This window comes from Diabrotica virgifera, chromosome 9, assembly GCF_917563875.1.
Source record: "Diabrotica virgifera virgifera chromosome 9, PGI_DIABVI_V3a".
NCBI classification, from domain to species: Eukaryota; Metazoa; Arthropoda; class Insecta; order Coleoptera; family Chrysomelidae; genus Diabrotica; species Diabrotica virgifera.
The window spans coordinates 68,064,079-68,082,033 of NC_065451.1; the positions used below are offsets into that span (position 1 = coordinate 68,064,079).

The following is a 17,955-nucleotide window of genomic DNA, read 5'->3' on the forward strand; positions in this document are numbered from 1 at the left end:
ATTACAAATTCCCCCAAAAATGACATTTTTTTAAAAAAATCCCCCAAAAGTTAATTTGCCATTTCTTCTTCTTTTTTTCTGAGCTGTCATCTGTCATTTCTTCTTCTTTTTGGGCTGTCATCTGTCATTTTTTCTTCTTTTTTTGGCTGTCAAGTGACATTTTACCAGCGTAGAATTTTAGTAAATTTTATACAATATATTATAAATCTGCCATTAAAGCGCGCCACGCACGGCGAGCTAAGCTATAATATATATTACAGATTTATTCGCGCTGCATATCCCGAACGTATCCTGATTTTTCCCAGGATATAAGTTTTGTTGGTGGAGACATTGACCCAAATTTACTATGTATGTCTTTGTACTCACTAATAATGCTCAAAAAATTACGGGATCTGGATTGTAATGCATTTTTTTTATAATTCTCATATCATAGTTGCGCGTGAAGTTAGGCGTATTGATGACAGTTGATTTTCAGTTCACCAACGGCAGGCGAGTCTTTGCGAATATCCTATGTATATCTCGAATATGCCTACCCGAGCGATATGGGAGCGATATATTTTTGCAAATATTTTGACGCGATGGCAGCGCCATGTGGTAGAATGAAGAAATATTAATGAAAGCAGTCGTGTTGACGGATGTCATTGTCATTTCATCCAAGAATGCAAGGAAAAAAAATTTTAATTTCAATTTCAATGTATAATTTTTATTTTCGCCTAATTTTTCAGGGATCAAAAGACGCAAACAAAACATCTTTATACGTATATTCAAAGAATAATTTGTATTAAGCAAACCTTAGTCAATACAGGTAATAGTGACAAATTAAAATGTGTTCCTCTTTATGATTTTTAAGATCATAAGATTAAACACCAAAAATTATGAATTTTCAGAAAAATGTAACATTTTGTTAATTATTTCTATATTACGTGATTATTTACTTTATTTATGGTACAAGAATTTTTAACCATTATTTTAATGAGTAAGATATTAAATAAAGCACATCATGTTTTCAAAAATGTTTATGCCTACAAAATTTTCAAATTTTTTCTAGCCTTCAAGTTTAATCATTTGTATCACAACTTACGCTGTAAATAAAGGGATGTAACAATTTATGATCTAGTCCATTAATTAACTACATTTATTTAATTACTAAAAATATGTAGGTAAAAAAGTATCATCTTCCTCCATAATTACTGTTTTTAAATAACTTTCTATGTTGTTCTGGATATTATTAAAATGAATTATAATGATATCATCAGCAAATAATTTTATCTTACTTCTAAATGTAGTAGCGATAATGAATTTATGCAAATAAAAAATAGTACAATAAGAACTGATCCCTCAGGTATTTGCATTGGGGTTTATAAATTTTACTTGAATAATTTTCTCTGTCATATCATACAGGGTGTCCAGAAAAGATTGGTCGGTCATAAATTATACCACACATTCCGGGGTCAAAAATAGTTTGATTGCACCTAACTTACCTTAGTACCTAAAAATGCGCTCATAAAAAAAATTTACAGCCCTTTGAAGTTACAAAATGAAAATCGATTTTTTTCAATATATCGAAAATTATTAGAGATTTTTTATTGAAAATGGACATGGGGCATTCTTATGGCAGGAACATCTTAAAATAAAATTATATAGGTAGTGAAATTTGTCCACCCCATAAACATTTTATGGGGGTTTTGTTCCCTTAAGCCCCCCCCCCCCCAACTTTTGTGTATGTTCCATTTAATTCATTATTGTGGTACCATTAGTTAAACAATGTTTCTAAAACTTTTTTGCCTCTTAGTATTTTTTACATAAGCCAGTTTTTATCGGGATGCAGCTTCTTTTTTAAGATGTTTACATAAAAATTTTATGGGCGTTTTATTCCATTAATCCCCCAAATCTTTGTGTACATTCCAATTATACTATTATTTTGGTACCATTAAATAAACACAGTATTACAACTGTTTTGCCTCTTAGTCTTTTTTTGATAAGTCACCTTTTATCAAGATGTAACTTTTTTTTCAAAATATACCAAATGATCTAAATTATAAATAAATTTTCAGATTATTAACAGCTCTCTATAATCGTACTTAATCATATACAAATATGTGGCGGATTCAACAAATATTCAAAATATCTCGATAAACACTAGCTTATCAAAAAAAATACTAGGAAGCAAAAAAGTTTTAAAAATATTGTGTTTACCTAATAGTGCAACAATAATAATTTAATTGGAACGTACACAAAAGTTTGGGGGATTTAAGGGAACAAAACCCCCATATTTTTATGGGGTGCACAAATTTCACTTTAATGTTTTTAAGATGTTGCCGCTATAAGAATGCCACATGTCCATTTTCAATAAAGAATCTCCTGAGCTTTCGATATATGAAAAAAAAATTGATTTTCAGTTTGTAACTTCAAAGGGCTGTAACTTTTTTTGTGTGCACTATTGTATATAGATAAGTGAGGTTTAATCAACCTATTTTTGACCCCAGAATCTGTGGTATAATTTATGACCAATCTTTTCGGGACACCCTGTATAATTTTGAAAAATGCCAGTAATTTCCTCTTATTTCAAAGCTACTTTGTTGACTTTTATTGATTAAGGTAATTCGATAAGTTGACTTTCCTTTTATTGTTTTTGTCAATCGATCAAACAGTTTATCCCTAGTAAATTTCATTAGATCATCTGTCGTTTTATCCAGTCTTTTTACCTTCTTTCCTTCCAAATAAAAAATATGCTTAGGACTTTATGGAATGCTTCTAAATACATATTTGTATTTATTCCCAATCCATACCTATAATAATATGCCCATGATTTCACTCAATTAGCATAGTTATGTTGAAAATAAATAGTAAATTCTTTTGTAGTGCCATTGTTGTGAAGTTCATTTAGGGTATTTTCTAGAAGATTGCTAAATTCATTTTCACTGGTACTGTTCATTAGAAGTCTTAAACATTTATATACTTCAGCTTTAACTTATTGAGAGCCATTATTTACTGTTTTTAATTGTTTTTGCCAGTTTTGATCAACATGCCAAGCACAAAATAAGCAAGGTAGCGGTAAACGCATTACACTTACCCAAGCATTATAGAAAACAGCATCATCATCACACATAAATACTTTAGTAGTTATAGATCCAGTTTCAGTTTTAATAATTTAAAAGAAATGGGCCATAAAAAATTTATCCGTTTTATTTGAAATTAAGTATGGCACAGGAATACCTTCTCCATACTCATCAACAAGAGTACTTAATAGAAAATCATAACTGTTTGTGCTATGTGTGGAATCTATACAAATGAGGTTTCTACCAAATTTCTTTAATAATTCAATCTGATACTGGGTCATTAAGATCAGAACAATATCGTCTTTCTTATACATATTATTTTCTGCTACTTTCGATTGTAATTTGTAATAAATTACAGGTGATTCATCACCTTATTTATTACACATATTATTTATCCAAGGAATCACGCTAACAGCATCATTTTGATGTAAATACATAGATTTATGTGTACAAAACTCCTTTTCAATTCAAGTAGTTTCATTTCATTTTGCAGATCTTTTCGATTCAACAAATTAATTCGTTTAATTAGCAGTCATGATACTTAGTTATAAGTATTTTCAATGATAGTGTAGCCTACCAATTTATTAGAAACATTAATAACAACAGACACAGGTCTTTTTTTTAATGTGAGTTAACATAAACTATTTGCCATGGTCTTCAGGCCATAAATGTACATAATATTTTGTAGCAATGCAATTATTCTTACTTTAAGGTGATTCTGGATATGCTCTAAGTCAGTTGATGTTGACATCCATCCAAAATGCATTACCTGCTACTCTAGAAGAAATATTCATCACAGAAGAACTGAATCCCCTATAGAGAGATGCAATGGGATTTTAAAATGGAGGCATAGAATTTTACACTCCAACCATGGCTGAATAAAATAAATAATAATGCATGCACTGTGCTGCACAATTTGTGCATTGGTATGCATAATGTACCCCCTATTGGTTTAGGTGATGAAGAAAACAATCATATAGATATTGATTATGGAAATGTCAATGGAATAAATATAGAAGGTAGAATTCGTGATAGAGATCTGCTCACAGGAAGAAGACTCCAACAAATGCTAATTCAAATTAATTTTAGAAATTAATTCAATAAGTTTGGAAAAATGTATGTTCTGTGTTATTTGTACTTTATGTAAATATTGTTCTGAAGCTATTTTCTTGTGGCATTTTTATGATTAACTATTTAGATGGGAAATAAGCCACAATTAAATTGAAAAAAATAATTTTATTAACGTTTCGACGTCCAAATCGGGTGTCGTTGTCAAAATACAAAAGACTACTAAATTAAACAAAAATGTTGCTAAGTAAAAAATTCTTCTAATAATTTATTTAATCTGACTCATTTATATTGGCAATTCAGACATATATTATACATTTTAAAGTAGAAGACTTTAAAATGATATTGCCAATATTTATGAGTTGCGTTCCTGGGACGACTTAACTGAAAGATAGTTCATTCGATTACATGAAATCAACCTCAACTCAAGAATATCCATCACAAAAAAAATCATAGCATGTGATCTGTCTTTAAAAAGACAACCAAATGCAAAAAAAGTGATTTACTATGGAATCTCTAACGCGAGAATTTTACTGTCATCGTTGCATTTGGTTGTCTTTTTAAAGACAGATCACATGCTATGATTTTTTTTTGTGACGGATATTCTTGAGTTGAGGTTGATTTCATGTAATCGAATGAACTATCTTTCAGTAAATTTGTCCCAGGAACGCAACTCATAAATATTGGCAATATCATTTTAAAGTCTTCTACTTTAAAATGTATAATATATGTCTGAATTGCCAATATAAATGAGTCAAATTAAATAAATTATTAGAAGAATTTTTTACTTAGCAACAACATTTTTGTTTAATTTAGTAGTATTTTGTATTTTGACAACGACATCCGAGTTGGGTGTCGAAACGTTAATAAAATTATTTATTTAATTGTGGCTTATTTCCTATCTAAATAGTTAATTATGTAAATATGTAGTGTGTTAGCTGTTGTTTTATGAACAACATAAAACATTATGTGAAATATTGACTGTATGTTATCCATGACACAGAACAAAAGTTAAAATGCATGTTTTTACATTTGTAGCCTTTTAATAACCTTATCATAATATAATAAAATAAATGCAAAGAAATTTATGTCTCAGTAAGTTGGAACCATGGACGTATAAATAAAGATATATCTTTATTTATACGTCCATGGTTGGAACCATATGAAAAACTTTTTTATTATCAATTTTAGGAACAAGTTATTCTTTATAAAAGCTTTGCATGATTTGAAACCTTTAGACAACCATCAAATATAAAAAATTTTCAGTTGTATACTAGGTTTGTCAAAAAATATGAATTTTATTAAAGAGTAAACTACCTTTCATTTTTCACAATATCCAAAATTATTATTAACCCTAAAACCACGAAGTGGGGTCACCTGTGACCCCACCGCTCAAATTTTTTTGACATGCGAGTTACTCCGATGATACGTATGTTTTTATGAAAGTTCACATTTAGTCGTAAATGCAGCACATTTCTGATTTTTGACCCCACCTGAGGATAGAAAAGGCTGCTATATTTTTGTTTACTGTGCAGAACATCAATTTAGTATTTGTAAAGATTGTAAATAATATAAAAATAAACTATTCAACTTCTAACTTTGTTTATATCAATGATATCTTATAAAGTATATCGACGGCGGAAAGGCAGGACCTCATAACTGAAAATGAGTTTCTTCGCTTTTCGCTTTAGAATAAGTGTATGTGTAATAGGTGCTGATACACTTATTCTAAAGTGAAAACCGAAGTAACTCATTTTATACAAATTTTTCAGTTATGAGGTCCTGCCTTTCTGCCATCGATATGTCAAATATAAGTGCTTTTATATTTTGACTTACTCTGTATATTAGTATTGCTTATTGTTATGTAACAATACAATTTCTGATTAGAAATCGAATCCTTTATGTTTGCTAAATAAGTTTAAAAAATATTGAAATGTCGTTTATTTTTAAAAATATTTTTGGGGTCGCTGGTGACCCTACCTTGTGAAATTCAGTTCATTCAAAATAAGATAGGAGGTTTTCATACTAAAGCCATCGATACATAGGTTATTATAAAATGATGGTTTGTTTTAATAAAGCAAATAATTTGAAAGTGTCTGAATATAGTTTATTAAACACAATTATTACAAAATCAAATTTAAACCTTGCATGAATTTCTTTTTGTAACACCACCTATATACAGCATCAATTTCATATTTGTTGGTAATGAGAAGATGAGGTGCATCAACATTCAATTGATGGGCAAATTATCATCAATTGCTAAGTTATGTAACACTGCACTAGCCCTTATAAATGGGACTATATCTCTAATATTTCTTAATGGATGGTGATACAGCTGCCTATAAATCTTTGTTTGAGAAATCCAAAACAATATTTTTGAACAATAATTATAATTTCTTTACTGTCTTGTTAAATGACCCTTGTCTTTAACTGGAGTCAAAAAATGTTTAAACATGTGTATTCACTATCACCTAAAATATAGTATTCACCACATCTTTGTGGAAGAGCTGCAAACAAATTGGATCTCCTTAAAACTCTGCTATAGTGTACAGAACCTGGATATACAACAAATATATCCCTGATCATTTTCTCGTGATCATAAACCATTTGTGCCTGAAACAAAAATATGTGCCTATTGAGTGATATGAATATAAAAATTAACTGCAATCTCAAAATTGTGGGTCCAAGCACAGATCTTCTGTAAAGCTTATCAATATAGGTATATTAAATGCACTTTAAGCGCCAGACTCCACTTGTGATTTGTAGTTGTGCGATAGTTTTGTCCCAAAGATTGAACACATTGTTTCAAATACAAGTCAATCCATTTACGACTTAATAATCATGGATTGACTTGTATTTGAAACAATGTGTTCAATCTTCGCGACTGCAAATCGCAAGTGGAGTCCGGCGCTAACCCTTAAAGGAAGCTCTCAGACCAAATGCAACACATACAATAAAATTCATACGTAAAATGTTGCACAGTTCATAATAGCGTATATCTGTTTATACTCAACAGAGATAACGTCCCATAACACATTTTATCATTATGTAGAATACAGGAGCGTGCCAATTTTGGAACTTCCGAATATCAATCAGTATTTGAAATGTCTTCAAGCGAAAAAGATGTTATTGTAGCTTGGCAATTTTTAAGAAGATGTCAGAGAAAAGAAAGAAAAATGCGTCGATGACGCACCCACTGAATGCATTTAACATTATTCATAGTCCAGCAATTGTTTTACATGAACAGACATGAACATTTTTGCTAGGAGTGTTTTTTTTTTGATAAAATTACTTACTTTTTGAGTTATTTGCAAGAAACCGTATAAAAATGTGTTTTTTTTAATGAACATATTTACTCTCAAAAACTCGAAAAGTTTTAACTTAGTGAAAAAATGCTATAGAACAAAAATTGCTCAAAATTACGCAGTTTATCCATTTCCGGCCTTATTTTGAACGTATAATTTTCACCCTCGGGAAGGGATGAAACTCGCCCCACATACTACCTACTTACATATGTCTATGCCAGATTTTCATGTTATTTTAAAGGGTTCTTTACAAATGTATAGGTTTTGCAATATTTTACCGTCAGCATTAACTTTAAAAATATCACAAATTTTTATTTATATAAAAATTGTTTTTTTTTTATATTATTAAAGAAAGAAATATGAAAATAAACATGGAGAAAACAAAGATAATGGTCATGGGAAATGAGGATAAACAAGTAAATATAGAGATAAATAACCAGAAATTATAACAAGTAACAACATATAAATACCTGGGTGTGAAAATATAAAATGGAGGAAGATCAGAAGAAGAAGTCAACGAAAGGATAACCATGCCGTTCAGAATCTACTACAGCTTAAACAGAGCATTCATTGGAAAAAAGGAGTAAGCAGCAGGATGAGGCAAGGATGAGGCAAGATGAGGACAATGATAGAGGTATATAAAACGATCTTCAGGCCAATCCTTACCTATGGTAATGACAGCTGGGTGCTAACACAATCATCGAAAAGTAGAATAAACTCAATGGACATGAAGTACCCAAGAAAAGTAAAAGGAATTACAAGACGCGATAGAATAAGAAACAGCATTGTAAGAGAAGAACACAACTTGGACTGAAGCGAAGCGAAGGGCTAAGAATAAACAAAGTGGAGACGATTTGTATATGATATAGATACATGAAATGTATTTTTTAAACACCTTGCACCGTTAAGTAGAAAGATTTAGATTATGTTATTATGAACATATAAAATTATTTACTACTTGGACTAAAGAAAAATGGGATCTGTGTAACAATTTAATAAATTTAAATTATACTAGAAAATAACATGTTTTTTTTCTCTGATTCTGGCCTTGATTTAGAACTAGAACCTTTAGCCACGTAATTGGATAACTTATCACTAACTCAGATGTAATGTGTAGTGTGTGTGTTGAGTAAATGTCTTGTTACTTTGCAAAGTCGACGTCATTGTCTTTGCAAAGAGACGCTAATTGTATCCGAACGTCTGCGGTCCAACATAGTTAGAATCTCTAAAAAAATGATTTGTCAAAAAACTGTAAAAAGGTATTAATCTGTAAACATTAGATAGATAAGTCAACAAGCACGTTTATCCTTTTAAGACTTTTTTATGTTTATTTTGTAAGTAAACAAATCATTGTAAAAAATTGAATTAAATAAACGTATTATTATCTCAAAACTTACATAAATTTATCCTATTATCCCTAATTATATTCTACGCCCTAATTCCAAACACACACATTTGCACATCTGGGCACTCTTTACTGCCCTTTTCTTGAGAATCCGATCGCCGTTGCATCGGAATTCTAGGAATTTTAGTTTAAGTGCGTTCAAGGGATGCCTGTTAACCGTTGAAACATATTAGACCAGACTATGTCATCGTCCCCGTGAGGTAAATTATTCCGATTCGTATTTTTGTACAAACCTACTCAAAAACAGGTCCTTATAACAAATCCACAGGGTGGCGGGAAGTGGCGCGGTCGGAAAATTGTTTAAATAATTTTTTAAAACAAATTCAAAAAATCAATTTTTTCACTTCGTAGGTATAATTTTTTTAGACTCTTTGGGTCATTATAAGCAAAAAAGGTCGGTTGTATTTTTCTCCAAAATTGATTGTTGTCGAGTTATACGCGATTTAAAAGTTAAAAAACGAGAGAAAATGGCCATTTTTAAGGCTTAATAACTCGGTTAATAGTACATTGTGGATTAGTACATTAATAGTACATTAGTAGGAAAAGTTTAACATTCCCGGACGATATAAAGATTGCTGTCGAGGCGCAAGCCGAGACAAGGGAATACAGAGTCCGGGAATGTTGCTTTTCCTGCAAGGTATACATACTATTTTTTCGAAAATCTAACATTTAAATTATATTAAAATAAATATGTTAAATTTTTCATATAGACATATTCTGACTCAAATATTCGTGATGCCACCAAGTACATGTTTTGTAACTATAGAAACAAAAATATTGAATTGTCAAATTTGACGTATTTGTGTATTTTTGACAGTACTTATAATACATTTGTTCTGAATCTGCTGTAAGGAAAAAATATTTTTCTATGGATGTTATACAATGTGCAACTGTCTCACTACTTACATACATTCAAAACGAACAATTTCTCATGCAGTGAGAAAAGTCGGCCATTGCAGTGGGAAATATTTTTTCTCACGGGTTCTCGTACGGTTTTCCATATCGTCGTCTTAATACTATAACTTGATAACACGAAATTAGTAGTTTTGAGATAAACGAGTTTAAAGATTTTAAAGATATTTGTGCTGCTACCATGATGTTGGTAAATACGGAATTCACTCTGCGGCTCTCAAATACTGTTCCTTAACTTTTTGGCAGCTGATCTATTTGGGAATACGGTGCAAATTTGTTTTCCAATATGGAAAAAACTATGAAAAATTAAAGTTATCAACTTTTAGCATTACCATAATGTTAACATTTGGTAATGTCGCATGTTGTGTCAAGTTGCATATAAGTGAACTTTTTAACACAACTAATATTTTATACATTATTTTGTTGAAAATTAGCCCCCTGCCATGGGGGTTACCAGATCTGCTAACAATTCTCGAATTCTTGCATTAAAATGAACCGAATAAACAGATAGCAATTATGTGGTAAGCTCAATGGTTTCAGAAAAACATGTGCTACAACTAGATAACTCGAGTTATCTAGTTATAGCATTCAGTGTATGTCGTATTCACGATTATTTCGATTAAATAATAGCTTGATAACTTATCTTTGTCAACTTTTAGCACTGAATGTTAGGGGCATTTGAGTTTTATCAACTTTCGTCAATCATAAATAAATACTTAACCCGTTTGGAGCGAGCTATTAAGTTTTTACACAATATGGAGGCAAATAAAATACATCTTGTGAACTAGTTATCTCAAAAACATCAATTTTGGAGTTATTAAGTTATAGTACTAAGGCGACGATATATGATCGATGTTTCCATGGTAACATGCACAATACAAGCACAATTTAATATGGTCAAATAAAATGTGTTGGAGCAAAACTTACCAGGAATTACCTTTCAAAACTGTTCGAAAATAACTGTTAATTAGAATTTTAAATAAATAAGGTAAATATATAAATTTTAAGAATATTAAATAACTACATGTATATGTATTTTATTTCAATTTATGTATATAATATACGTAAAAGCACCTAAATTATTCAATTTTGAAGTTTAAACTCATGACGTCATGACACAACCGCATCCATAGAAAAAGTACAGTATACACATGAGAAAATGACATATTTCTCCCTGTTGTACAATATACTATTCCTTATGTATAGTAAGGAATAGCTATTTGTATAACAAGGGAGGAAAGTGCTACTTTTCCTCCCGAGAATGAAGTTTACTGCCCGACGCGTAGCGGAGGGCAGTAATCATTCAAGGGAGGAAAAGGCACTTTACTCCCATGTTATACATATGGTTTTTCCACCTTCCTCAAATAACAAGTCATTTTTTCATTTTTACTTAATTTATTTATGTAACTAACCAACAAAATTTATTAAAACTAAAACTAACAAGTAGGTACAATATAACTGTCAACTGTTAAATATAAGTAAAATTATTAATGTAAACATTGTTAAATCAAAATAACAATTTACTGTTTTTTACCATTCTGCAAACTACTGGGTGTTTTATAAATAAACGTTAAAATGTATAGATACTTAAGTAATAAAAAAAGATATTGCACAGGGCGTCAATAAGTTATATTTCATGAATGAAATACTATGACGTCACTTTTACTTTTCCTCCCTAGGGAGGAAAAATATTTTCCTCCCTAGGGAGGAAAAGTACAACTTTGCTCCCTACAATCAGGTCCGGAAAAGTATACTTTCGGTAGAGGTGGGTGGAAAATAACATTTTCGTACAGTTATTTTTCATTTCCAGGCAATGGCTAAGTATAAGGAAATATCGAACGTTTCTTTCAAAAATATCTACATTCCTGACCGATTTTCGGAAAAAATTATTATTATGAAAGTTAGAAAGTGAAAAAATAAAAGTTTAAAGTCCCCCTACATGATCCTGAAAAAATTTGTGTCATTAATTTATTACTAAGTTGTTATTTTTAATTATTAACAATGAGCGCTGAAAGCGTATTTAGGCGGCTGTCAATGTGAGTGCGAAAAAGATGCACCATTCCGGCAGTGCAATGGTGCATCTTACTCGTACCCACATTGATGGCCGCCTCAATACGCTGTTAGCGCTCATTGTTAATAATTAAAAATAACAGCTTTTTAATACATTAATGTCACAAAATTCTTCAGGATCATGTAAGGGGGCTTTAAACTTTGATTTAGTCACTTTCTGACTTTCATAATAATAATTTTTAACAGAGTTAAAGCCTTGAATATAACTATTTTCGCGTTTTTCAAATTTTAAATCGCGTATAACTCGACAACAATTAATTCTAGAGAAAAATCATAAGAGATTTTTTGCTCATAATGTCCCAAAGAATCTATAAAAATTGGTACGAAGTGAAAAAATTTATTTTTTAAATTTGTTTAAAAAAATTGTTTAAACAATTATCCGACCGCAGCACCTCCCGGCACCGTGTATTTGTTATAAGGACCTTTTTTTAAGTAAAAACGTTTGTGCAAAAAAAGACGGATCGAAATAATTTACCTAACGGGGGCGACGATACAGTCTGGACTATATGGGAAGTTGCGTGTTACATATATCGATCGGATATCGCTTTTGGTATGAGAGCTTCCTAACTACAGAGATCAGATATTTATTACCGGTGGGCATTCCTACAATGCAAATTTTGTGGTAACCTCACCACTTAAGTTCATGTGTCTCTGTACCTCTCGGGCAGTTTGTATATCAGTACTAGTCAAAGCGGGTAGTGTGTATTGTCAATATTTTTTTCTTTTGTAACCCACATAAAAATCTTAACCGGTAAAAATTACCAGAGGTCTGTTTTAAGTAAGTATTAATTAGTCTTACATGGGTGAAATGTGAAATGTTTATAATATTTTTTTGTGTTTTTATGGAAAAAGTGAAGAAATGGACTGTGGAAATCATCGGGGACCTTTAATGAAGATTAAATTTGGAGGAGGAAACTTTGCAAAAATGGAATTGCCATTTAATTTTGTCACAATTTAAACTCTTGCAGATTTTTTTTTATGGATGTATAAATTTTTGTCAATGCTATTTTCTGTTTCTTTGTAATTCTATGTTAGGTTTATTTGTTACAAAAATCAAAATTTTTGTTCATAGCATTTATGGCCGTTTGTTCCAATAGACCAAAAATGTTACCACAATTATCGTTTATTAGATTATTCTTTAAAAAACTTGTATTATATTATTAAAAATCACTCATTTCACCAGCTCTCCCATATCTAGAGACTCCAGAAAAATAATAATGCATAATTTTTATGTTTTCTTTTTATTAGCTTTACCTATATATCGACTCTATTTTATAATGACCGGTAAAAAATACTGGGGCTCTGTAACATTGTAATAATGGAATGTCTGTAATTAAGGGTTAAAATGTATTTGTTGGTGAGGAGGACAACTTATTGTATCTATCATTGTCTAATGAAAATTTCTGTTAAATTGTTTCATATTTATACACATTTAAAATAATATCCAATGTCTTTGGGTAATAGATAGTACAGATAGTTTAGAGAGGTTTGAAAACTATGAATGGATAACTGGCCCTATTTGTATACATAAACTAATTTTCAAATAAATTGCATGTCTAAGGCCCGGTTTTTCAGTGAGAGGTTAAAATGTTGGTTAGCTAACCTAGTTTAAATTTTAACCAATATTTTAACTGTCCTAGCATTTTTCAGTGCTTTAAACCAAGTTTAAAAAATTTCAGTTAGCTAACCACTTTTTTTCTTATGTTGGCTGCAGTAATTGTACTTGCGCATGTGCAATTCGAGAAATAATGAGCAATTTGACAGAAAAAAGAATGTGTGTGTACTTTGTACGCACCTAAGAAGTTATACTTATATATGATTTCAACGAAATAAATATACTTTCAACAGGTTATTTGTATTTAAAGATTAAACTAATTTTTACTTACTACTTTCCAAAAAATTTTATTAAAACAATACTAAAATAAAAAAAAGTTAGATAACACAAGGCTTTGAACCAGGGACCTCTCGATCTCCGGTCGAACGTGCTACCACTGAGCTAAATCCCTTTGCTTTGACAGGTTACAAGATTTCTCATACATACTGACAAAATACTTTAAAATTTAAAGGAAATATACTTACTATTATTATAAAATATTTTATTACTGAGGAAGACAAATCCAAAGACACAAAAATTATAATAAATAATACATTTACTAAAAACACTAATATATTCTTTTAATGACTTATTTGCGCTGATACATACCTACATAATTTGAAAGATTAGCAACGAACTACATACTGTCTGTCCTGCGCATGCACCAGGCAAGTATAAAATTTCACCCTCGATCGCAAAGAAGTATAACTTCAAAAGAATATATAAAAACAATTTCATAACCAAATTAAAAAAAAATGTTTAATGGAATATCAAGTTCGGATTCTTTATTTAGTTCATAGCATCTACCTCGGTTTCATAACAGAAGAGACCATTTACAATTACTGGGACGATTTAGAATTTTTTTGCCGATTTCGTTTGTCAAAGACCAGGGTGATATCGCTATTGGAAATTAGTAGCCAGGAAATAAGAAGTCGAACTGTGTAGTAAATAATTATTTTGCTGTATAGACATAATTATCTTTTAAAAATATTACTAGGAATCATGCATTAAATCCTGTTAAAGTATGTGTAAACAAAGATACCTGTTACAGTTATAAAAACATATTTCGTTACAATTCCTTCCTATTATAATAACCATAATAATATATAATTTTCTTATAATAATAACAAGGAAGAATACTTCCCACGATAAAAACAAAATACCTAACTATTCTCTTCAAAATAAACATTCCAAATTCGACTCTGATGCATTCACTGCACCCGTGCACAAGCGTAACCACAAAATTCGGAGTTAAACCATCTAACGAGTATCGGTTAAAATCTTGGTTAATTTAAACGGGCTTAATCTCTAACCTAGTACTGAAAAACTGATTAACCATAAATATTTCGGTGACTGAAAAATAAATAGGTTAACCCATCACTGAAAAACCGGCCTTAACCCTGTTTAACTAGGTTAACTCTGTATATGTAATTACAAAAATATTACATATTTTTACCTGTATTGAATATTTTTGTTCCTATTTTAATATGAATCTGGATCTTCCTTTGGTTTATCGATTTTCACATAAGCCCCCTGGGAAATTGCAATAACGAAAATATCTTTAAATAGTCTGTTTTTCATTGTCATTTACTCATTTGGCCAACGAACGTATTCAGCAGATAAAAAAGTGATTCTCCTTACTATTTTGTGTAAACAACTTTTGGATGTGTTGAATGGACCTGTAACATCTCTAAAAGTAATTACCTCATTAGCATGAAAATGGTCAAACATTTTAACGGAGAAATCTTTTGCGAATCTCCTTTTTGATAATGAGAATATTTAGAGTGCCTAAATCTTTCTGATAAGCTTACCTACTACTTTTACTCTGATGATGCCAAAATGTTCCAGGACATACTTATCGCCATCGAACAAAGGCACAGTTTCCTCAAAATAATCTAAATTTTTTGGTACTCCCTAAGTGTCAATTCCTTCTAAATTCTCATCGCTGGATGGATGTAAAATGATCACTCATCTGTAAATAACAATAATTCATTAATAAATTAATACATACTGATAAAAATAATATGTGTACTGTTTTTAGTTCCATATTTATAATGTATTAAAATGTAATAAATACTTACTTTTTTATCTTATTTTTACCATTAAAAAAATGTAAGATTTAGTTATATTTATATAAAAATATGTATTATCACCTCTAAAAATAAATAAGTAATAAGTTAACCAAAAAGTTTTTGGCAAAAAAACAACAATCAAACCAAAAATCTGACAATTTACAGTCAGGAATTGTCAACTGTCTCTTGTCTCCACCAACAAAAGTCAAAGAGACATGCAGCGCGAATAAATCCGAAATCTGAAATATATATTATAGCTTAGCTCGCCGTGCGTGGCGCGCTTTATACATATCTTACAAAATAATTTTGTGTCATCTTCTGATACAGGACCAATCCATCATACATAGAATAATTAATTATTAATGACCCACACCATTAAAATTCTATTAAACAGATTACCTTCCTTGAAGTTCAGCATCCGATTCCCAAGCAAGTCGATATTTTCGGGTATACTCCTTTTCTTTAGGCATATTTTTAGATTAACACGTCTACAAACACTAATTTAAATAAATTATGCGTATTATTGAACACACCCGAAATACAACCTTCTTCAAAGTTAATTCTAGAAAAGTAAATATAAAGTTAAACAATAGGAGATATGATTTTCTGTGTTTCACATAGGTACCATTATGAATATTTAAATACACCATCAAGCGCACAAAAACCAAATTTTGTTGTGTCGCTATTGAAGAAAACTGTAATGCTTTACAAAATAAGTTAAGTAGTTTGTACTAGATGGCAGAATCGATTTTAAATGAATTTATATTCAAAGATTTTTGTGAATCACAGTTTAACTTGAAATTTAAAATCGGCCAAGAAATGGAATGTGTTCTTAAAATTATACCCCAAAAAACTCCAATGCGAAAAAATTTTCCTCCAAAAAATCCCCCATTCAGTGTATACCCCCAAAAAATCCCCCAAACAAGAAAAAATACCCCAAATTTGGGGGAAATTCCCCCAATCTGGCAACCCTGAAATGTTATCAAAATGAGACCACTTCTTCTTCTCTTTTTGAATAAGCAATTCTGCGCTAAGCTAACCGCTACATACCGGTATGCTTCAGCCACATTAATATTAACGAAAATAAATAATATGTAGTTATTAATTTGTTAATGGATTAATTATTTTTATATTGATAGCCTATTAATATGGATATTATAATTTTAAGGAAATTTAATTATCTATTTTATACGAAAGACAAATATTATACCTAACAAGATTTTATAAAAAGGCGGGAACTTGTTCAACCAATAGGAAATCAAAATTGCTATTTAAAATTTTGAATTCATAAAAAGGTAATCCGATAAATTTCTGGATGTAAAACTGAATTAGTTCAGTTACAACATTATTTTATATAACTTTATTAAAATGGTTAATATAATAATATTTGTATAGGTACCTACATGCCCTATAATTGATCAGTTCTTATAACAAGGAATAAGATTGATATAAATTATAAATTATAATATCCCTAAATTGTGATAAATAATATATTGTACATCATTATTAAAGTAAATGGGTATTTATAAATTCATTTTACACTCACATAAACAATTAAATGAGATTGTCATAAAATTTTAAAAATGTTTTTGACTGAATTTGACTATTTTGTTTTAAACGTTTGGTCTAGTTAGTAGACTATGAAAACAAATGAACATCGCCCAAAAGTAAACTGACGCTTCATTTCGTGCTTTATTAGATATCACAGCGTCATAGCTATCTATTATTAATTAATAATTATTATTACTGTTAAAATATTAACTGTGTATAATTAAAACACTTTTCATACTTTAGATATGGATAATATTCTTCAAAATAAAAGTGATAATATGGACGATTGCAGAATGGACTTTGGTAATAATACAGAAGAGTCTTATGTAGATGTGCACACTAAAAATGCTATCCAACAAAATGGCAGTTGCAGTGGTAAGTTAAAATAAAATATTTGCTTTTAAGATTCGTATTATACAGGGTGTCCCGAAAAGATTGGTCATAAATTATACCACAGATTCTGGGGTCAAAAATAGGTTGATTGAACCTCACTTACCTATATACAATAGTGCATACAAAAAAAGTTACAGCCCTTTGAAGTTACAAATTGAAAATAGATTTTGTTTCATATATCGAAAACTCTCAGAGATTTTTTATTGAAAATGGACATGCGGCATTTTTACGGCAGCAACATCTTAAAAAAAAATTTAAGTAAAATTTGTGCGCCCCATAAAAATTTTATGGGGGTTTTGTTCCTTTAAACCCCCCCAAACTTTTGTGTACGTTCCAATTAAATTATTATTGTGGCACCATTAGTTAAACACATTATTTCTAAAACTTTTTTATCTCCTAGTACTTTTTCGATAAGCCAGTTTTTATCGAGATATTTTGAATATTTGTCGAATCCACCACATATTTGTATATGGTTAGGTACGGTTCTAGAGACCTGTTAATAATCTGAAAATTTATTTATAATTTA

At 30.2% G+C, this 17,955-nt stretch overlaps 2 long non-coding RNA genes across 3 annotated transcripts; one reads left to right on the forward strand and one right to left on the reverse strand.

Moving 5' to 3' along the window:
* Positions 1-213: 213 nt before the first annotated feature.
* LOC126892756 (uncharacterized) lies at positions 214-5,160 on the forward strand. Its single transcript, XR_007700993.1, has 2 exons — positions 214-805; positions 3,772-5,160. It is a non-coding gene; the product is annotated as an uncharacterized LOC126892756 (long non-coding RNA).
* A 1,052-nt stretch (positions 5,161-6,212) lies between these two features.
* On the reverse strand, positions 6,213-15,757 carry LOC126892755 (uncharacterized). Of its 2 annotated transcripts, XR_007700992.1 has the most exons (4): positions 15,495-15,757; positions 15,225-15,385; positions 14,870-15,103; positions 6,213-6,740 (listed from the first exon to the last, which is right to left on the reverse strand). It is a non-coding gene; the product is annotated as an uncharacterized LOC126892755 (long non-coding RNA). The 2 variants fall into 2 exon arrangements; XR_007700991.1 differs by lacking the exon at positions 15,495-15,757 and having other exon boundaries at positions 15,225-15,444.
* Positions 15,758-17,955: the final 2,198 nt, after the last annotated feature.